The sequence below is a fragment of the Rattus norvegicus genome, chromosome 7 (assembly GCF_021556685.1).
Source record: "Rattus norvegicus strain SHRSP/BbbUtx chromosome 7, alternate assembly SHRSP_T2T, whole genome shotgun sequence".
In the NCBI taxonomy this organism is placed as follows: domain Eukaryota; kingdom Metazoa; phylum Chordata; class Mammalia; order Rodentia; family Muridae; genus Rattus; species Rattus norvegicus.
The window spans coordinates 28,322,839-28,345,765 of record NC_141540.1 but is presented as its reverse complement, the minus strand read 5'-3'; the positions used below and the strand labels follow the sequence as shown (position 1 = coordinate 28,345,765).

The following is a 22,927-nucleotide window of genomic DNA, read 5'->3' as shown; positions in this document are numbered from 1 at the left end:
TTTGGCTATCAACCAACACACCGCCACTAGAGCGGGGTCCATAAGATTAAGTTTCTTACTCACTAAGCATTAAGGGGACCAAGTAAAACTCTTCAACGAACAAAGCAAACAGTTTCATGATTTCAAACACAGTCGTCAGTCCAAGATTTTAAACACGGTCGTCAGTCCAAATTCAAACACGAAACAAAAGTCAAAAAAAAAACACTGGACAATACCACAGAAAACAATCCAGACAAACAAGACCAAGACAAAGCATCCTATAACCAATTTCCACAGATGCCTGGTACCTTCAGTACCTGGCCCAAACTTCAGCTTAACCTTAGCTGCTTCCGGGATACCAAACACAGAAACAGAATACAGACAACAAACACTAACACATCTAAGCACACTTGTCCGTGCCTATACTTAAATAGGCAGCCGAACATGACCTCCAAAGTCACAGTCAGATCTTTTTGACTGTCCGTTGCCGGGTCCTCCCGACAAAATTCGGCTCGAGGAACGTCTCTCACGCGTCCCAGAGCCAGGACCCAACAAAGGCTGACTCGTGGAACGTCTCTCACGAGTCCCAGAGCCTGTGCGATTGGGGCGTCCCCCGGTGCGCTTTCTAAAAAGGAAAAAAAAGAAAGAAAAAGACTATTCGGAGTAGGAATCCTTCATCTACTCACAGGCGCCATTTCGGGGTGGGGAACCTTCTTCCACCCGTGCACAGGGCAGGAAACCTTTGAAAGACCCCCGAAGGGAGCCCCCCACTCAAGTCTCGGGAAAGGCGCGCACCCAGTAGGACACAGACACCAACTTGCTGTAATCACACGAGGAAGCTTTATTGCAAGCAAGATGAAACGAGAGCTCAGGCCAGCATGCTGGGGTCGAGACTCATACACCACACAGGGAGTAGAGGAGTTCGACCCCGACCTGAATTTTCACAGAGCTTATAAAGGAAAAAAACCACAAACCAGGGGGATCAGGAGGGAGGGAGGAGGGAAATTCCAAAACCATAGACTGCCCATACAGTTAGGTCATATGCTAGTCATGTGTAACACTAGGTAACACACCCAGGACTTTGTGACATTGTGATTAGGGGGTAGTGACATTTTACAGGGCCATTGGAACATTGTGGCCGGAGGCTATGGGTCATTGTGGCTGTTCCAGGAAACTTTTCATGCAAGAATGTTCCGGGAACCATTGTACAGCAAGGGAGGGTGAAAAGTTCATGTTCTCACAGACTCTATACTTCTTCTTTTTGAGTAGCTAGGCCCCTACTTCTTCTTTTTGGGTAGCTAGGCGGCTTTTTATTAAATTTTCAATCCTTCATTCCCCACTTCTTCTTTTTGATCGGCTCTAATCTTAGAGCCATTGTTCATCCCATTGTAACTCTTGGTACTGTTGTCGCAGGACCAGTACCTGAACAGCACTCACTCTTTCTTTTATAAATGTCACCAGCCTATTGATTATACATGGCCCGAAAGTAAGTAGAAGCATGAGAATTATAATGGGCCCAACTAAAGTAGAGAGGAGAGTGGTTAACCATGGGGACTTATTAAACCAACTTTCAAACCATCCCTGTCTATCTTCTCTTTCCTTTTTTCGTATATCTAAGCGCTCTCTAAGTTTAGCCATCGAATCCTTGATTACTCCAGAATGATCAACATAAAAACAACATTCTTCTTTTAGAGCAGCACAGAGTCCCCCTTCTTTGAGGAATAATAAATCTAGTCCCCTTCTATTCTGTAGTACCACTTCAGACAGGGAGGTTAAAGACTCTTCTAGTTTAGTTATAGATTGTTCTATGGATCTAAGGTCAGTATCCATAGCTGCTCGTAATTCCTCATAATATTGGGGGGTCTGAATTAATGCAGCGGCCCCCGTACCAACTCCAGCCGCTATCCCCAGTCCCATGAGTACTGCAAAGGTCAAGGTGATAGGCTCTCTCTTCTAACGACCTCGGTGATCAAACTCATCTACAAAGGAGCTATCATCATGATATAGGAGCCTAGGAACGAGTTGAACCAAGATACAGTAATCTTTGGAAGTATTGAAAACAGAAGTTGATACACAAGGAGTGAGACCAGTGTTGCAGGCCCATGCTGTGTCTAGGGGGGGTACTAGATACTGATTACCTTCCGTAGGCTGGACGATCTGTGTTTGATTACAAAGGTGCTGTTTATCATGAGGTACCTGGCCTAAACAAAGTCCACTTCCTGAGACTGCTGTTAGAGTTAACTTTCTGTTTTCCCCCCAGGGGCATTGAGAGGAATCTGTTGTTTTGTTGTAACCCCTGGTCTGAGCAATACCTTCATAATATGGGGGGCTAGAGGCATAGCACAACCAACAAGACTGAGTAACGTTAGGATTGGTACGATTCAGGACCAGGAATGCCCCTTGTATTAAGCTAAACAGACGATTTTCAGTGTCCGGGGGTATGGGAGTATTTGAAGTGGAGGGAGGTTCTTTAGCTAGGACATTAGGACCTACAGGTTGGGCTGGGGGGCTACTAAGGCTTAAGCGAACCATGACTGACGATCCAGGCTTGTTATTATAGTTATTAAAAACTACCCCCCATCTCATGTCCCTCATCCATGCTTGGGTATCATAATTTTTACCAGCGTCTGTAAATTTGATCCGAATTCTATCTAAATCAGCAGAGCGACAGTCAGATCTTTTATATGGTTCTATTATGACATACCTCCCTGGCCCAGAGTTTTCAAAAGAAAAGGTAGCCCTGTCATGAGTATATTCGCTGTCCCATTTCCAGTCACCATCATTGGAAGAAACACAACTCCATTTAGCACAATAATGTGAGGCTGGCCCCCCACATACAGTCTGCTTATTATGCTCTGGGCAGCAGTAAAACCCATAGCTTCTTACTTGATTAGGGGGAATGGAAGTGGGGATAATCTGTTTGAGGCAGAAAGCTAGGTCAGGCCACCATGTCCCTGGCGGTGCTATTTTGGAAGTGGTGAATAAAACCTGATCCAGAGCAGGACCAAGAACCTGCCAGGTTAGAATTAAAGGCTGATGTGGGTTATAATTTGGTAGGTAAACCTGACCTGAGTGAGGAGCAGCCTTAACTGAATCATCTGGTGGGTGCTCACGGTCAGGCCTGATGGTTTTGGCGTTAGGAACACGAGTAGTAGCGTGGTCTTGGTTTGCATCAGCAGTAGCAGCGACAGCAGTAGTAGCGGCGGCTTTTGCGGCGGCAGCAGTCTGGATGATTTCCGGTTTCGCTGGCGTTGGTTTCGGAGGCGCGGGTTTCGGAGGCGCAGGTTTCCTAGCTGGAGGATTCGCAGCTCCTATGTTTCCTGGCCATATTCCTGCATCTTGGCTCTTCACTTCTGCGGCACAGGCGAAGCTTAAGAGGATTATCAGTAGTTGCCACCATCCAGTTGTTGTCTTCATTTTGGCTGGGTGTCTTCTTGACGTGGGAAGCGTGTATCTAGGCAGCGATCCCATCCACCTTTACTGCCGTGGGGGTGGTCAGCAACACCAGATATGGTCTTTTCCACCGAGGCTCCAAGGTGCCAGCTCGATGTCGTCTGACTAAGACCGAATCTCCAACCTGGAACCTGTGGGGCACCTCTGAAGTTCCCGGTGCGTAGGCTTCTTTTATCTGGTCCCAGATCTGTGTTCTGATGACTTCCAGAGCCTTTAGATGGGTAAACAAAGCAGAGGATGAGGAAGAGTCGGCACTGGGATCCAATATCCCACTGGACTCAGTCAAGGGGGGCGGTCCCCCATGGAGAATTTCATAAGGAGTGAGGCCGAAACGTCCGGGCGTGTTTCGGACCCTAAGAAGCGCAAAGGGAAGGAGAGTCACCCAGTCTTTACCACCGGTCTCAATGGCTAATTTAGTTAGGGTCTCTTTTAGAGTTCTATTCATTCTTTCTACCTGTCCTGAACTCTGGGGTCTATATGCACAATGTAATTTCCAATCTGTCCCCAGTTGCGAGGCCAATCCCTGACTTACCTGGGCAACAAAAGCTGGCCCATTATCCGAGCCGATTACCTTGGGTACCCCAAACCGGGGTAAGATTTCTTCAAGAATCTTCTTGGCCACCACCTGAGCAGTTTCGGATTTTGTGGGGAAAGCCTCCACCCATCCTGAAAAGGTATCAACAAAGACTAATAGATATTTATTACCATATTTCCCTGGCTTTATTTCAGTAAAATCCACTTCCCAGTGGACTCCTGGTCGGTCTCCTCGTCTTCTTTTTCCAGGCTCTTGATAGGGCTTAGCGGCGTTAGTAAGTGCACAGGCCTGGCAAGAATCAACCACCTGCCTAATTGTTGAATTTAAATTTAACACATGGTATTTAGAAGCTTTGACAAGTTGTTTTAGTTTATCTGCCCCTAAATGAGTCAACTGGTGTAGTCTTTGAACATAACTTATTCCTTCTTTTGTTGGCAGGATCACTCGCCCATCCATAGTCCGCGCTATCCCATCAAAGCTGAATTCTTGAGCTTGTTTTCTGTGAACCATATTTTCTAGTATTTTAAAGTCATTGGCTGAATAAATGTAGTTAGAGTCATCAGTAACTGGAGTTTTTACTGGAGTCTGACTCTTTTCTGCTAATATTGTTACCTGCTGGGCCACCTGTTTTGCTACGAGGTCCGCCATTTGGTTTCCTTTTGTTATAGGATCTTCTCCTTTTTGGTGACCTGGACAGTGAATAATGGCCACCTTCTTTGGCAAATGTACTGCCTCTAAAAGGGCTAAAATCTCTTCTTTGTTTTTGATGTCTCTTCCTGCTGAAGTGAGTAGCCCCCTTTGCTTGTAGATGGCTCCATGTATATGGGCTGTAGCAAAGGCATACCGGCTGTCGGTATAAATGTTAATGGCCTTACCTTCTGCCAATCGCAAGGCCTGAGTCAAAGCCACGAGTTCGGCTTTTTGAGCTGAAGTTCCTTCTGGAAGACTACTTGCCCAGATTACCTGTTTTCTATCCACCACTGCCGCTCCCGCTCTCCTTTTTCCTTCCACCACAAAACTGCTACCATCTGTATACCAAGCAGGCACACCTGGCCATGGTCGATCAGTCAGGTCCTTTCTTGTTCCGGTTTCTTCCGCCAAGATGTCGGCACATTGATGTATTGGGGTGGAGTTATGTATCTCAGGGAGAAGAGTAGCAGGATTAAGAATGGCAGGGGGGGCGAAAGTCACTCGTTCATTCAGTAACAGGCTCTGATAGTGGGTCATCCGGGCGTTAGTCATCCACCGGTCCGGTGGCTGCCGCACGATACTCTCCAGAGCATGGGGAGCAATGACAGTCACATGCTGACCTAGGGTAAGCTTGTCAGCATCTTTAACAAGTAAGGCCACGGCAGCAATGGCTTTTAGGCAGGAGGGCCATCCGCTGGCGACCGGGTCCAACCTTTTTGACAAGTAGGCTACCGGGTGTTTCCAGGGCCCTAGAGCCTGAGTTAAGACCCCGCAGGCTACTCCAGCCCGTTCATCAACATATAAGGTGAAAGGCTTAGTCAAATCTGGCAAGGCCAGAGCAGGGGCTGCCAGTAGTGTAGCTTTTATGTCCTCAAAGGCTCTTTGGTGCTCCTCGGTCCAGGTGAATGGGACCTTTTCTTTTGTAAGAGGGTACAAAGGGGCTGCCAGTGTTGTGAACCCCGGTATCCAGAGTCTACAAAAGCCCGCCGTCCCCAGAAACTCACGTACTTGTCGCGGAGTGGTGGGGGTCGGGATCTGCATCACAGTTTTCTTTCGAGCTTCGGTGAGCCACCGCTTTCCTTCTCGGAGAGTGTATCCTAGGTAGGTCACCTCAGTGCGACACAGCTGAGCTTTTTTAGCAGACACCCGGTACCCCAACTCACCCAATTCATTTAGGAGCTTTTTGGTCCCCTCACGACACAGTTCTTGGGTTGTAGCAGCAAGCAGTAGGTCGTCTACGTACTGCAAGAGAGAAATCTGGGGGTTTTGTGCCCTGAAAGGCGCAAGGTCTCGATGGAGCGCCTCATCAAAGAGAGTAGGAGAATTTTTGAACCCTTGGGGCAGCCGTGTCCAGGTCAGCTGGCCAGTGTGTCCTCCTTCAGGATCTCTCCACTCAAAAGCAAATAGTGGCTGGCTGTTGGGATGTAACCGAAGGCAGAAAAAGGCATCCTTTAAGTCTAAGACAGTGTACCAAGTCCGCTCTGGTGGTAGGGAACTTAGTAAATTGTAAGGATTTGGAACCGTAGGGTGGATGTCCTGCACCCTCTTGTTAACTTCTCTTAAATCCTGTACTGGTCGATAATCATTAGTCCCAGGCTTGCGTACAGGCAGGAGAGGAGTGTTCCAAGGAGATTGGCAAGGCACTAGAATCCCTAGTTGTAACAGTCTCTGAATCTGTGGCCGGATGCCTTCTTTAGCTTCCCTACTCATAGGGTATTGTTTGACTGAGACTGGGGAGGCATCAGCTTTTAATTCTACTACTACTGGCGGTACTTGCTTGGCTAACCCCATCCCTGCCTGCTCCGCCCAGACTTCGGAAAAAGCAGACAGCCACTCGGGGGCTAGTAACTGTTTGGGATTCTGCTCATGGAGGCGGTATTCTTCTTCTAAACTTAAAACCAAACATGCAACTGGGGCCTCTTCCCAGGTTACTTTTGGCCCTTTTGAGGTGAACTGTACTTGAGCCTTAAGTTTGGTTAATAAATCTCTTCCCAACAGGGGCATGGGGCATTCAGGAATCACAAGAAAAGAATGAGTCACTTGGCTTTTTCCTACATCTAAAACTCGTTTAGTGGTCCAGGGGTAAAGTTTACTACCAGTGGCTCCCATCACCATAGTCTTCTTTTGCCCCAATTGTCCCAGTGGCTTGGTCAAAACTGAATGTTCTGCTCCTGTGTCTACCAAGAAATCAACAGGAGTCCCCTCCACAGAAAGAGTTACCCTAGGCTCGGGGAGGGGAGTCGAGCCCCGACTCCCCTAGTTCTCTTCAAAGGCCAGTACCTTGGGTCCTCTTTGTTTCTTTTTAGGACAGTTTCTGGCCCAGTGTCCTCTTTCTTTGCAGTATGCACATTGATCATTTTCGAGCTGCAGTCTTTTTCCTCCCGGAGGTCTTTTTGCTCCGTTGCCCAGGTACCCTGACTGTCCCTTCTCTATCCTTCTGTCACCTACTACTGCGGCCAAAATCTTAGTTAAGTTCCTCTCCTGCCGGCGATCACGCCGGTTCTCTCTCTCTTCTGCCTCTTTCTTCTCTCTTTCTTGTTTCTCTTCCTCTGTTTCCCTCTTATGATACACCTTCTCTGCTTCTTTTACTAGATCTCGCAAAGTGTAGTCCTGGAGCCCCTCTAACCTCTGCAGCTTTCTTTTAATGTCCGAGGCAGACTGCCCAATGAAAGCCATGGCTACAGCCGCTTGCTGTCCCTCCGAGGAGGGGTCAAACGGTGTATATCTCCTATAGGCTTCCATCAATCGCTCTAAGAAAACAGAGGGCGGCTCTGCTGGTCCCTGAAGAACTTCTCTTACCTTAGCCAAATTAGTGGGTCGCCGAGCGGCCCCTTTGAGCCCCGCCACTAGAGTCCGGCGGTATACTGTGAGACGCTCCCTACCTTCCGCAGTGTTGAAGTCCCAGGCTGGGCGGGTTAAGGGGAAGGTTTCATCTATGAGATTGGGGAGATTAGTGGGGGTCCCATCTGGTCCGGGGACATTCTTTCTGGCTTCCAACAGGATCCTCTCCTTCTCTTCTGTGGTGAAGAGGGCCTGCAGGAGTTGCTGGCAATCATCCCAAGTGGGCTGATGGGAAAACATAAGGGACTCAAGAAGCCCAGTCAAGCCCGAGGGATTTTCTGAAAAAGAAGGGTGATTAGTTTTCCAGTTGTATAGATCAGCTGAAGAGAAAGGCCAGTACTGCAAAGGGACAAGTTCATCGGGGCCTGGCGGAGGGCCACCAACATAGGCACGGAGGGGCAGGGCAACAGTGAAATCCCCTTCTGGGCTGCGGCCTCTCCGGCTCCGTGTCCCCGCCGCAGGCCCCCCCACCCCGTCCCTCTCGGCAGGTGCCGGGGCCGGGGGTGCAGATGGTCGCGGCAGAGGATAAGGGGGGGGGCTGTGGCTCCGTCCACAAAGGGTCCTCGATCTCAGGGTAGATCTTTGGAGGTTCCGAAGGGTCTGCCAACGGTTGGGTCTGCTTAGGTTTAGCTGCCGCAACCGCCACTGTCACTCCAGACCCCGTGATCCAGGGCTTAACCCAAGGTGGGGGATCCTGGACTAGGTCCTGCCAGACGATGATATAGGGGATCTGGTCGGGATGTCCTCCTACTTCCTGAAAGACAATGCGCTTAACAGCGAGAACAAGAGACAGGTTAAAGGCTCCCTCTGGTGGCCATCCTACCTTAAAGGTTGGCCATTCGGATGAACAAAAAGTCTGCCAGGGTCCCTTCTTAACGTCTACTGAAAAATTGTGAGCTCTAGTCCTTATTTCAGTCCAGTGATCCAGAGTCAAAGTCAAAGGAGTCGTTACTTTCTGTCCCATGTCGAGCTCGACAACACACACCACACACACGAGCACAAACAAAAGAGAAAAAAGAAAACAAAACCGACGTCGACTTCGTGTCGACCAGAGGCACTGAAACTGATCGGCAGGTTGTAGACCTTGCCTAACAAACCGGTCGTCAAGGAGTAAAGTCTCCTCTGGACCTATCAGACGGGGTTCACCAGGCGTCCCTGGTCCCCCCTTGTGTCCTCCTGGGACGTCTCCCAGGGCGAACGGACGGTGGATACCTGGACACGTCTATCCCTATCCACCCCGCTCTCCTTCCTGGAGCGCGGTCTCACTGAGCGTCCGCAAAACCGAAACAGCGATCGCACCAGATTCCCAGACAGAACATAGACATGGACACAGACACAGCGCTGAGATAAAACAGAGAATCTTACCTCCAAGTGGGTCTAGGACCCCTGGGTGGTCGCGCAGATCCCGGACGAGCCCCCAAAATGAAAGACCCCCGAAGGGAGCCCCCCACTCAAGTCTCGGGAAAGGCGCGCACCCAGTAGGACACAGACACCAACTTGCTGTAATCACACGAGGAAGCTTTATTGCAAGCAAGATGAAACGAGAGCTCAGGCCAGCATGCTGGGGTCGAGACTCATACACCACACAGGGAGTAGAGGAGTTCGACCCCGACCTGAATTTTCACAGAGCTTATAAAGGAAAAAAAACCACAAACCAGGGGGATCAGGAGGGAGGGAGGAGGGAAATTCCAAAACCATAGACTGCCCATACAGTTAGGTCATATGCTAGTCATGTGTAACACTAGGTAACACACCCAGGACTTTGTGACATTGTGATTAGGGGGTAGTGACATTTTACAGGGCCATTGGAACATTGTGGCCGGAGGCTATGGGTCATTGTGGCTGTTCCAGGAAACTTTTCATGCAAGAATGTTCCGGGAACCATTGTACAGCAAGGGAGGGTGAAAAGTTCATGTTCTCACAGACTCTATACTTCTTCTTTTTGAGTAGCTAGGCCCCTACTTCTTCTTTTTGGGTAGCTAGGCGGCTTTTTATTAAATTTTCAATCCTTCACCTTCTTCTGCCCAGACAGTGCACTAAGACTCTCGTGCACAGGGCAGGAATCCTTCATCTGCCCAGACAGTGCACTAAGACCTTAAACCGGTACCGAAAAACACAGACTACAGGACTTAATTCACACACACTCACACACACGAGCACAAACAAAAGAGAAAAAAAAAAAACAAAACCGACGTCGACTTCGTGTCGACCAGAGGCACTGAAACTGATCGGCAGGTCGCAGACCTTGCCTAACAAACCGGTCGTCAAGGAGTAAAGTCTCCTCTGGACCTATCAGATGGGGTTCACCAGGCGTCCCTGGTCCCCCCTTGTGTCCTCCTGGGACGTCTCCCAGGGCGAACGGACGGTGGGTACCTGGACACGTCTATCCCTATCCACCCCGCTCTCCTTCCTGGAGCGCGGTCTCACTGAGCGTCCGCAAAACCGAAACAGCGATCGCACCAGATTCCCAGACAGAACATAGACACAGACCCAGACACAGCGCTGAGATAAAACAGAGAATCTTACCTCCAAGTGGGTCTAGGACCCCTGGGTGGTCGCGCAGATCCCGGACGAGCCCCCAAATGAAAGACCCCCGAAGGGAGCCCCCCACTCAAGTCTCGGGAAAGACGCGCACCCAGTAGGACACAGACACCGACCTGCTGTAATCACATGAGGAAGATTTATTGTGAGCGAGATGAAACGAGAGCTCAGGCCAGCATGCTGGGGTCGAGACTCATACGCCACACAGGGAGTAGAGGAGTTCGACCCCGACCTGAATTTTCACAGAGCTTATAAAGGAAAAAAAACCACAAACCAGGGGGATCAAGAGGGAGGGAGGAGGGGAATTCCAAAACCATAAACTGCCCATACATCTAGGCCATATGCTAGCCACGTGCAACACTAGGCAACACACCCAGGACTTTGCGACATTTTACAGGGCCATTGGACCATTGTGGCCGGAGGCTATGGGTCATTGTGGCTGTTCCAGGAAACCTTTCATGCAAGAATGTTCCGGGAACCATTGCACAGCAAGGGAGGGGCGAAAAGTTCATGTTCTCACAGACCCTACCTCTTCTTTTTGGGTAGCTAGGCGGCTTATTATTAATTTTTAATCCTTCAATAGCAGTCCTCAGCCACTACATTTATCATTTTCTAATGTCATGGTACCTTGAAAGTAACCATTTTAGCTAAAAATAAATGCAATTAAAAATCCAGTCTCAGTCTCAATTGTTCTCATGTAGCTGTGATTACCGTAGTGCAGCCTACGTAGAGATAGGCTGTATCTATTTAAAGCTGGTGCTAGACCTTTAGTTTTCTTTGCCTTTTCCTATTCTTGCTGTAGTGCTTACTCATGGGCTATTAAGGAGTTTGTGTCAACATTTTTATAAAATATGTATTGTAATATATATGTTGTACATACCATTTATGATGGACTTAAGAGTTCAAGAGCTCCCTGGTTGTTAGATATAGTTATTTCTGTTGTTGTATAATATCATATAAATAAACCAAACTTAATGACCACTTTTTGAGACATAAAAACAAAAAAAAGAAAAAGAAGTTGCTTTTCTCCTGGGTTTTCAGGTTCTAGAATAGAATATTGTAATAAGGCTCTTGTAAGGCGCTCTAAAAATTGATATGGATTATTTTTGTTTGTCCTGGATGACCTCTTGGAGTTTTTCAAAATTTACTGGTTTTAAGGCTGCCCTGTGGAGACGGGCCAGGAGGCAGGTTACGATTCTATCTCTGGCTAAAATACCACCTGGAGAATTATAATTCCATCAGGGATCTTGGTCAGGCACTGTCTCGAATCCGATTTTATATGTTCCGTCTGTTTGATGAGTCTCGTCTGCGTGCATTCTCACCTGCTCCCAAACTTGCCTACCTTCATCAGGAAGTAACTATTAGTGAGAATCATATGCACACTGTGGAAAGTAAAGCTTGCATGATGAACTGAAATTCTGTAGTAAAGGCAGAGGGGATAGAGGTAGAAGAACCCTGTCTGCTTTCTGTTTGAGAAAGTTCACTCAGAGAGAAAGAAACATGTACTCTGACTAGGCCATTACCCCTTAAAGGAAGGACAAATGCTGCCTCAGGTGTCCCAGTCAGGGGTGGGGTGGGATTGGGGGTTTGGCTGTGGTCTTTGGCTGTGGTCTTAGAGCAAGTGATGGGAGGGTTGAAAGTAGGTGCCTATGTAGGGTGATTGGGGCGACCTGCAGCTGGCACAGGAGGAGGGCAGGGGTCTGAAAAGGTCAAGCAAGGAGGCTCTTGGGTAGTCTGGTGAGAAGAAATTGATTGGGTGGTTTGGGTTTTTGAAGGCGTAGAAACATGTCTGAGGCGGAAAGGAGGCAGTTCATTAGCTGGATCCAGGGTTGTGGTGTTATCTGGTGGAAGTTTCGTGGCTAAGAGAAGTTGGGTTGGGGAACAAAAGAACAGAGAAAGGGGTTGGAGCAAAGATAGTAAGCGCTTGGGCATAGGGGGGCCTCTTTCCATTTACCACCCGCTGGCAGTATGTGTGAAGATCCCGTAAAGTAATCAGATCTAGTGTGCCATTAAGTGGTCATTTAGAGCCATTGTCTAATGGGTACTGAATCCAGACATCACTGCACAGGTGTACCAACTATGATGCCCTCAAGTGGGGTATTAACTTCAGAGATTTGAGGTTTTCCAGGACACATCTCAGGGGATCCTGGAAGCCCAGTAAAAGACAAAGAGGCGCCTATTGGATAATGGGTATTTTATTGAACTATTAGTACTGGTGTCCCAAGAAAAAGTTCTACAACAAATTACAAGTGTACAGCAAGGCTAGATGTCCAGGTCGTCACGTGAACAATCTAGGCGCTGCGATGAGTCCTGGACTCACCAGAAAGCTTCTCTACCTAGGCCTAGGCTTTTCTGAATGGCTGCAAGAGCCCGGGGGTGGGGTGGGGTGGGGTGGGGGTTATAGAATGCGCTTTTGAGAGTGAAGTCACCCAAGGGTTGAAGTCCTATCTTGTGCATTGGCTAGGAGGCTGTTCATATTGACTGTGGACATGAAATGCCAACCCCTTTGCCCATAGAGGTTGGCTAGACCTTTCTGAGGGAACTGGGCCCTCTATGCTGACTGGAGGGAAGACCTTACTAATCTACCAATGCTTGTGTGAGAAAGTCTATTGGTTTGATAGCTGGAAAAGTGGAGCTGTGCGGGTGGTGGACCTGTCTGAATGAGGTTCGACCTGTGGGGCTTAACCCATATGGCAGAAGCTAGCCCACTTGGTAGAGGTCTATGTGCCCTGATGTGGGAGCAGCTCATATGGTAGGAGTCCATGTGTCCCACAGCAGCAGCAGCAGCAGCTCATGTGGTGGAGGTCTGTGTGCCCTGCAGTGGTGGGTGTCAGCAGTCTGCAGCTGTGGTGGCAGAAATCCACGTGGCGGCTGCAGGGGCAGCGGTGGTGGCAGCAGGGGTGATGGTGGGGGCAGCAGTCCTTGTGGCAGTGATTGCAGTGGTCGGTTGGTCACAGTCTCTTGGTGGGAGCCAAGCCCGCTTACGCAACCTCTGTCTCAGAAATGTCAAGCCCACTTACACCCTCTGGGACACCTAGCCAGTGGTCCGTTCTTATCACTTTTACAACTTCTGTCTTCAGTCATCTGTTCTTATCAGTTTATACCTGCAACTTACAGTTTAGGGCTATAGGGAGGATGGTGATGGTAGTGAAATTGGTCCTGGGTCCTGGGTGACCTTCTCACTTGCTTGTCTTTATAAGCCGCTGTTGTTTTAAAGTTTGAGAGCTTGATCAGAATATAGACTTGCTCTTCTTTTTGCCCCTCTCCCCTGTTCTTTTGCCTCCTCCCAGGTCTCCTCTGAACCCCCGAAAGCAGGAGCAGTTCCCACCAGTGGGTTATGGCATCCACCATGATGGGCACACCTAGGTCTAGTGATCCCCAAGTCTCCGCACCAAATGTTGTGTTAGAATGGCAGCTCATGTCCTGATAGATCACACCAGGCCAGCGCAACTCCACAGGAGAGGTTTACTGGGGGGAGAACTCGGGATAAGAAAAGGACAAAGGGGGCAAAGAAGAGAAGGAAGAGAAGGAAGAAAAAAGGAGGAGGAGGTGGGGAGAGGGAGGAGAGGGAGGGGAAGGGGGAGGAGGAGGGGAGGGGACTTTCTGCCTGCTATTTGGGCCATGATGTAATCACATGCACCCACTGCACTGACTCGCCCAGGTGGGTCAGCTGGCAGGCAGATAGAGCTGGGAATCTATGGCAGTTGCCATGGCAACAGGTGTGCCGCCCCAGGTCCCTTCATGGTTGCCTAGGGGTGACATCACCACTGGATTCTGAGGTGACTGGCAACCATAAAACTGGTTCCTAACCATAAAGTCGGTTCCTGATGCCAAAAGTAAGAAAGATGTTTGTGCTTACAAAGGCAGGCAGATTCCTGAGTTCAAGGTCAGCCTGAACCCTGGGGGAATTTAGGTCCAGACTCAGGTGTAATAGGAATGGGTAGGAATGGTAATTTAAGGGTGGGGTCCCACCCAGCTATTTTATCACCTGCGCTTAACAAAAGCAGGCATTTCTCTGAATTCTTTTGCAATCTTAAAAAAGAAATGTGCTTGTTGTCGTCTCTAAGAATCCAGTGGCCAGCCTTGTGGGAGTTCATTTGTGGAATAATTAAAAGAGAATGGTAATGACTGAATTGATGTGTAAATAAAAGACTGAATTGATATGTAAATAAAAGACTGGGCCTTGGTCTGGGAGACCTGAGCTATCTAGACAGCGGTCTGGAGATTTTCAGAGAAGTGGGGGAGGTAGAGGGGGAGGGGGAGGGAAGAGAGGGAGGAGGAGAGGGAGGGAAAGAGGGAGAAGGGGAGGGGGAAGGGAAGGGGGACGGGGAGAGAGACCGAACAGTTCTTTTAGAATGTTTTAAGAGCTAATACAGCTCTTTCAGAAAAATATCTGGCTTTCTGGTTTTGATCAGAAAACCCAAGAATTACTTTTAGGATTTTTCCAACAGGACTTCTGACTTGGTTGGAAAATCCAAGAAATCTTTCTAGAAACCTTTCTGACTTTGATTGGAAAACCCATGAGCTATCGAGAGGTCATTTAGAAATTTTTCTAGCATGAGAGAGCTGTCTCTAGCAGAGAGCCGTCTTGAACAGGGAGCTGTCTTCAGCAGAAAGGTATCTGAAGCAGACTACAGATCCAAGAGCTATACAGAGAGCTATCCAGGGAGCTATCTTGAGCAGAACTTAGGCCATCAGCTTGTAACCCATGATTTGACTTCGAGTCATTAGTTTCACTGCTCCCAAATAACCCTTCTCTCAGGAACCCTTCTCCAAGCCGAAGTTGGTCCTTGGCAGGTAAGGTCTACCTTTGCTGTTGAAGTGTCTTGTATGCAGCAGTAGGATTGATTCCCTTTCCACATCCATTCTGCCTGTCTCTGGTTTGGTTTTTTTTTTTTTTTTGGGGGGGGGGTTGAGTCAGCTGATATTGAGAGATATCAGTAATCAATGATTGTTAATTTTGTGCCTGGTGGTGTTGGTGTTGGTGTTGGTAGTGTGTGTGTGTGTGTGTGTGTGTGTGTGTGTGTGTGTGTGTTTTCCTTCTTTGTCTTACTGGTGTAAGATTATTTCCTATGTTCATTGGGGTAGTAACCTCCTTTGGTTGGAATTTTCTTTCTGGTACCTTCTATAGGGCTGGATTTCTGGATATTTATATATATATATATATTTGAATTTATCATGGAATATCTTGTTTTCTCCATATATAGTGATTTTAGATATAGTGGTGGTTTTGCTGGGTACAGTAGTCTGGTCTGGCATCTGTAGTTTCTTAGAGTCTGCAGGATGTCTGTCCAGGCCCTTCTGACTTTTAGAGTGTCGATTGAGAAGTTGGGCGTAATTCTAAGAGATATGCCTTCATATATTACTTGGCCTTTTCCCCTTGAAGCTTTTAATATTAATGCTTATTTAATTATTATTTAATATAAGAATTCTATATAGTTAGTGTTTTAATTATTATGTGGCAAGGCGGCTTTTTTTTTCTGGTCTAATCTATTTGGTTTTCTGTAAGATTCTTGTGCATTTTTAAGCATCCCTTTCTTTAGGTTAGAACATTTTTCTTCTATGGTTTTATTAAAAAATATTTTCTGGGCCTTTAAGCTGGGATTCTTAATATTCTTAGGTTTGGCCTTTTCATAGTGTCCTAGATTCCCTGGATGTTTTGGGTCAGGATACTTTTAGATTTAACATTTTCTTTGTCTACTTTTTCTGTCATACACCTGAGTCTTTCTTCCATCTCTTACATTTTGTTGTTGATGCTCACAACTGTAGTTCCTGCTCATGTATTAGATTTTCCATTTCCATATTTCCCCCGGTTTGTTTTCCTTATTGCTCTTATTTCCATATTTAGGCTGTGAATATTTTGACTTGTTCCTTTCACCTTGTTTTTTTCTTGGCTTTCATTAAGGGATTTATTCATTTCCTCCAATTTCCTTAAGCAATTTCTTCACTTTTTAAGGACCTCTATCATCTTCATAAAGTTGGCTTGAAGGTCTTTTCCCTGTGCTTCAGCTGTGTTGGTATAATCAGGGCCTGCTGTAGTAGGATAGGTGTGTGCTGGTGCCCTTATGTTGCCCTGGCTGTTGTGTTCTTACACGGGCATCTAGGCTTCTGGGTTTGGGGTGTATTTAGATCTGGGTACAAATTTCTGGCTTTTTTCATTGGATGGATATTTTATTCCTTAGTTTCTGCTTCTCCGATCTTCCAGCCTATGTATCCTGTGTCTGAGCAAAGGGGTCTCCACCCAAGTCAGGGGCTGATCTTCTGGTGGCCAATCAGGGAGTCTCTGCCTGAGATGGGGGCTGAGATACTGCAACAAGAAGGGGCTTGGACATAGAGTCCACGGACAGTGGGGGAGGTGTGCCTACATGGTCTTCTGACAGGTGTGGGCTGTGGTTGGGCAGTGTCTGCAAAAGAGAACCAAGAAAGTGGGGAAGGTCCATGGGTGGCTGATCTACCTGGTCTTCTGGCTCATTTTATTATTCTTAGAGGGCATTCACTAAACAATTCAACTGTGATTTTTATTTGATGATCATAGATAGCTAAGGGAGAGTATTTTAGCTATAATAAATATCTCTTTGCTAGAATTTGTTTATGAAGCCATATACATAGGATTTGACATGACGATAATTAATGATGGAATCTGCAACTTCACAACTACAGACCATTTCAGTTTTATTGATTTGTGTATTAAGTTTTTCATTTATTTTCCAGGTTTCACCATGCAACTGTAGCTGTGCTTGGAGCTCTACAGGTAGACCAGGTTGCTCTCAAACTCACAGAGCACTACCTGCCTCTGTCTCCTGAGTTCTGGGATTAAAAGCCTGAGCTACAAGGTCTGACCTCAAGAATTTGTTTGTTCATATGGAGAGATGGCTCAGAGGTTAAGAGCACTGTCTGTTCTTCCAGAGGTCCTGAGTTCAATTCTCAGTAACCTCATGGTGGCTCACAACCATCTGTAATCAGATCTGGTGCCCTGTTCTAGCCTGCAGGCAGAAATTTATATGATGTATACATAATAAATAAATTTTTTTAAAAAAAGAATTTGTTTGTTTGAAACAGGGTTTCTCTGTATAGCCCTGGCTGTCCTGGAACTTTCTCTGTAGAGCAGGATGGTCTAGAACCCAGAGATCTACTTGCCTCTGCGTCCTGAGGGCTGGGATTAAAAGCACGCACGGCCACTGCCTGGCTATAAGAATTTTTATGGGGTTGGGGATTTAGCTCAGTGGTAGAGCGCTTGCCTAGCAAGCACAAGGCCCTGGGTTCAGTCCCTAGCTCCGAAAAAAAGAAAAAAGGAAAAAAAAAGAATTTTTATAATTATTATTTCCATAAAAACACTTGAAAAAATGTTGGGCATTAAAAAGATGGTTGTTGGGGCTGGGGATTTAGCTCAGTGGTAGAGCGCTTACCTAGGAAGCGCAAGGCCCTGGGTTCGGTCCCCAGCTCCGAAAAAAAGAACCAAAAAAAAAAAAAGATGGTTGTTTAATAACTATTTTTTAAATTATGATTTCAAATAAACACTTTAATGCAGTAAGCCTTGCTAAGTGTTGAGTTCATTAGACAGTGTTCATCTTGAATTTCACCCACATTGCCTTATTTTTAGAGACCTTGGGTCTGAGTCCTTAAGGCTACATTTTGGAAACTAACATTAACATAAAAATCCAGGGCAGTACCTGTGTACTGTGTGGCTGTCTCACATTGAGATGAGTCGCTCTGTCTACAGGTGTGGAATCTAACAATGCTGTCAAGTTTGCTTACCCATGCCTTCTCTTCAGTCACAGTGCTTCCAGAGGGAAAGGCTATCCTGATCAGAACACAATACGTGTACCTCACTTCAAAGATAAGTGTACTTTAGGTATGCAAATTTCTTACAAGACATTTGACTTCTGGTGCATATATAAAAACCTTAAAAGATTATTTACTTGGAGTGACTATCCTGTTGAAATTGTGGATTATAATTAACTTTAATCAAAATGCTTGAAATGGTGCTTGAGCATGCATGCTTGGGAAGGAGAAAGTGAGAAAGCTGAGATGCTGGGCTCTGTCACCAGCTGCATGTGTAAACAAAGACAGAAGTGACTGAGTGGGATGGACAGTGGTGGCACCGTATGCCTTTGATCTCAGCGCTTAGGAGGCAGAGGCAGGTGAATCTCTCTGAATTCGAGGCCAGCTTCCAGCACAGCCAGGACCACACAGAGAAATACTGTCTCAAAACAACCGAAAGGAAGAAAGAAAGAAAGAAAGAAAGAAAGAAAGAAAGAAAGAAAGAAAGAAAGAAAGAAAGAAAGAGAAAAAGGAAGGAAGGAAGTGACTATAATTTAGTATGGATTGTGGATATAGTTCTTGATATTTTAAAGCATGAATATGTTTGTATGTTTAGAAGCTTTCCTTTAGAATGTATTTTTAGCCCTCAATCTAAGTTTAATAAAGTTCGTTCTTTTCCTCTGAGAAGGGAGGGGGCTCCCTCTGGGGAAACAACCTACCTTGGTACCTTGAGTCACTGCAGAACTAGGTGTCCTCTCCACTGAGGCCAGACAAGACAGCCCAGTTAGGGGAGCAGTTTCGACTGGCAGGCAGCAGAACTGGGGTAAGACCCCACCCCAGTTGTTGGGGGACCTGCATGAAGAAGAAGTTGCACATCCGCTACATATGTGGGGAAAGGGTAGGCCCCGCCCTCGTATGCTTTTTGGCTAGTGGGTCAGGCTCTGGGAGCCCCCAAAGGTCACTAGATTTTTCTAAGTATAAAGGTGCTGGCTTATCCTTGTTCGGTTTTGTTGCTTTGATGATCCAAGCTATGACACAGGGGCTGTGTGACTGGCATACTCTGGGGAAATTGACTAGCATGGCCCAGAGTCTTGGAAAAGCTAGTTGTTCACTTGGAGAAGAAATGACTAGACTCATGTAAGGTAAGGAAGGAAAGTAGGTCAAGTCACCCCTGATATAAATTTCAGCTTAGAAAGATTAATGTTGGCTTCTTCACACTCATATAAGGGTGGGTTGGTTGCCACTTTCCTTCCCAGTCAATGTGGGACAGACGTTGAAAGGTACCTTAAAAGAATCTTTACCATCCTTGCTCATTTGCTTCTGCAGACTTCCTGAAATTAGTGTTTTGAGCTAGTGGAAATCTATCGTCACTGGCTAGGAAACTTGATGTAAGATGCTAGGTATGCTGAGCTTTTATCTGTGGCATGAAGGCCATGCCCTTTAGAGAGCAGACTTCAATGCCTAAAGAAGACGGTCGGCAATTGCTCACCAGCAGAGGCCAAACCAAGAAGCTCTCTACCTCCAAGTTCATTTGGAGAGCTTTCTTGCTAGGAGATCACAAAGAAAAAGCAAATCCTTAAATAAGTAAGTCAATTCTCAAGGTAAGCAACAGTGTTCCTTCTTTACAAACAGCTGCTGCACATGGGTGACTCGGGGTTAGTTTTGAAAGACTGGTTTTTAATAAGGCTCCATTTTGATGGTTTTCACCAATTCCCATTTAGCTCTTTACCATTCTTACTGGCTGTTTTTTTTTTTTTTTCATCTTTATTAACTTGGGTATTTCTTATTTACATTTCGATTGTCATTCCCTTTCCCAGTTTCCGTGCCAACATCCCCCTAACCCCTCCCCCCTGTCCCTTCCCCTCTATATGGGTGTTCCCCTCCCCATCCTCCCTCCATTACCACCCTCCCCCCAACAATCACCTTCACTGGGGGTTCAGTCTTGGCAGGACCAAGGGCTTCCCCTTCCACTGGTGCTCTTACTAGGCTATTCATTGCTACCTATGAGGTTGGAGCCCAGGGTCAGTCCATGTAGTCTTTGGGTAGTGGCTTAGTCCCTGGAAGCTCTGGTTGCTTGGCATTGTTGTTCATATGGGGTCTCGAGCCCCTTCAAGCTCTTTCAGTCCTTTCTCTGATTCCTTCAACGGGGGTCCTGTTCTCAGTTCAGTGGTTTGCTGCTGGCATTCGCCTATGTATTTGCTGTATTCTGGCTGTGTCTCTCAGGAGAGATCTACATCTGGTTCCTGTCGGCCTGCACTTCTTTGCTTCATCCATCTTATCTAACTGGGTGGCTGTATATGTATGGGCCACATGTGGGACAGGCTCTGAATGGGTGTTCCTTCTGCCGCTGTTCTAAATTTTGCCTCCCTATTCCCTCCCAAGGGTATTCTTGTTTCCCTTTTAAAGAAGGAGTGAAGCATTCACATTTTGGTCATCCTTCTTGAGTTTCATGTGTTCTGTGCATTTAGGGTAATTCCAGGATTTGGGCTAATATCCACTTATCAATGAGTGCATACCATGTGTGTTTTTCTATGATTGGGATACCATACTCAGGATGATATTTTCCAGTTCCATCCATTTGCCTATGAATTTCATAAAGTCGTTGTTTTTGATAGCTGAGTAATATTCCATTGTGGAGATGTACCACATTTTCTGTATCCATTCCTCTGTTGAAGGGCATCTGGGTTCTTTCCAGCTTCTGGCTATTATAAATAAGACTGCTATGAACATAGTGGAGCATGTGTCTTTGTTATATGTTGGGGCATCTTTTGGGTATATGCCCAAGAGAGGTATAGCTCGGTCCTCAGGTAGTTCAATGTCCAATTTTCTGAGGAAACTCCAGACTGATTTCCAGAATGGTTGTACCAGTCTGCAATCCCACCAACAATGGAGGAGTGTTCCTCTTTCTCCATATCCTCGCCAGCATCTGCTGTGGCTGGAGTTTTTGCTCTTAGCCATTCTGACTGGTGTGAGGTAGATTCTCAGGGTTGTTTTGATTTGCATTTCCCTTATGACTAAAGATGTTGAACATTTCTTTAGGTGCTTCTCAGTCATTCGGCATTCCTCAGCTGTGAATTCTTTGTTTAGCTCTGAACCCCATTTTTTAATAGAGTTATTTGTCTCCCTGCAGTCTAACTTCTTGAGTTCTTTGTATATTTTGGATATAAGCCCTCTATCAGTTGTAGGATTGGTAAAGATCTTTTCCCAATCTGTTGGTTGCCGTTTTGTCCTAACCACAGTGTCCTTTGCCTTACAGAAGCTTTGCAGTTTTATGAGATCCCATTTGTCGATTCTTGATCTTAGAGCATAAGCCATTGTGTTTTGTTCAGGAAATTTTCTCCAGTGCCCATATGTTCAAGATTCTTCCCCACTTTTTCTTCTATTAGTTTGAGTGTATCTGGTTTGATGTGGAGGTCCTTGATCCACTTGGACTTAAACTTTGTACAGGGTGATAAGCATGGATCGATCTGCATTCTTCTACATGCTGACCTCCAGTTGAACCAGCACCATTTGCTGAAAATGTTATCTTTTTTCCATTGGAGGGTTTTGGCTCCTTTGTCAAAAATCAAGTGACCGTAGGTGTGTGGGTTCATTTCTGGGTCTTCAATTCTTTTCCATTGGTCTATCTGTCTGTCTCTGTACCAATACCATGCAGTTTTTATCACTATTGCTCTGTAATACTGCTTGACATCAGGGATGGTGATTCTCCTGGAAGTACTTTTATTCTTGAGGATAGTTTTAGCTATCCTGGGTTTTTTGTTATTGCAGATGAATTTGGAAATTGTTCTAACTCTATGAAGATTTGGATTGGTATTTTGATGGGGATTGCATTGAATCTGTAGATTGCTTTTGGTAAAATGGCCATTTTTACCATGTTAATCCTGCCAATCCATGAGCATGGGAGATCTTTCCATCTTCTGAGATCTTCTTCAATTTCTTTCTTCAGAGGCTTGAAGTTCTTATAATACAGATCTTTCACTTGCTTGGTTAAAGTCACACCGAGGTATTTTATATTATTTGGGACTATGATGAAGGGTGTCTATTATTAGGGTTCCCTAATTTCTTTCTTAGCTTGTTTCTCTTTTGTGTAGAGGAAGGCTACTGATTTATTTGAGTTAATTTTATACTCAGCCACTTTGCTGAAGGTATTTTTCAGGTTTAGTAGTTCTCTGGTGGAACTTTTGGGATCACTTAAATATACTATCATATCAACTGCAAATAGTGATATTTTGACTTCTTCTTTTCCAATCTGTATACCTTTGATCTCCTTTTGTTGTCTGATTGCTCTGGCTAGGACTTCAAGAACTATATTGAATAAGTAGGGAGAGAACGGGCAGCCTTGTCTAATCCCTGATTTTAGTGGGATTGCTTCACGTTTCTCTCCATTTAGTTTAATATTAGCTACTGGTTTGCTGTATATGGCTTTTACTATGTTTAGGTATGGGCCTTGAATTCCTGTTCCAGGACTTTTATCATGAAGTGGTGTTGAATTTTGTCAAATGCTTTCTAAGCATCTAGTGAAATGATCATGTGGTTTTTATCTTTCAGTTTGTTTATATAGTGGATTACGTTGATGGTTTTCCATATATTAAACCATCCCTGCATACCTGGAATGAAGCCTACTTGATCATGGGGGATGATTGTTTTGATGTGCTCTTGGATTCAGTTTGCAAGTATTTTATTGAGTATTTTTGCATCGATATTCATAAGGGAAATTGGTCTGAAGTTCTCTTTCTTTGTTTGGTCTTTGTGTTGTTTAGGTATAAGAGTAATTGTGGCTTCATAGAAGGAATTCGATAGTGCTCCATATGTTTCAATTTTGTGGAATAGTTTGGATAATATTGGTATGAAGCCTTCTATGAAGGTCAGATAGATTTCTGCACTGAACCCATCTGGACCTGGGCTCTTTTTAGTTGGGAAACTTTTAAAGACGGCTTCTATTTTTTTAGGAGTTATGGGGCTGTTTAAATGGTTTATCTGTTCCTGATTTAACTTTGGTACCTGGTATCTGTCTAGGAAATTGTCCATTTCCTCCAGATTTTCAAGTGTTGTTGAATATAGGCTTTTGTAATAGGATCTGATGGTATTTTGAATTTCCTCTGATTCTTTTGTTATGTCTCCCTTTTC

At 45.9% G+C, this 22,927-nt stretch overlaps 1 pseudogene; it reads right to left on the bottom strand.

Moving 5' to 3' along the window:
- Positions 1-835: 835 nt before the first annotated feature.
- On the bottom strand, positions 836-8,914 carry LOC108351431 (uncharacterized; annotated as a pseudogene).
- Positions 8,915-22,927: the final 14,013 nt, after the last annotated feature.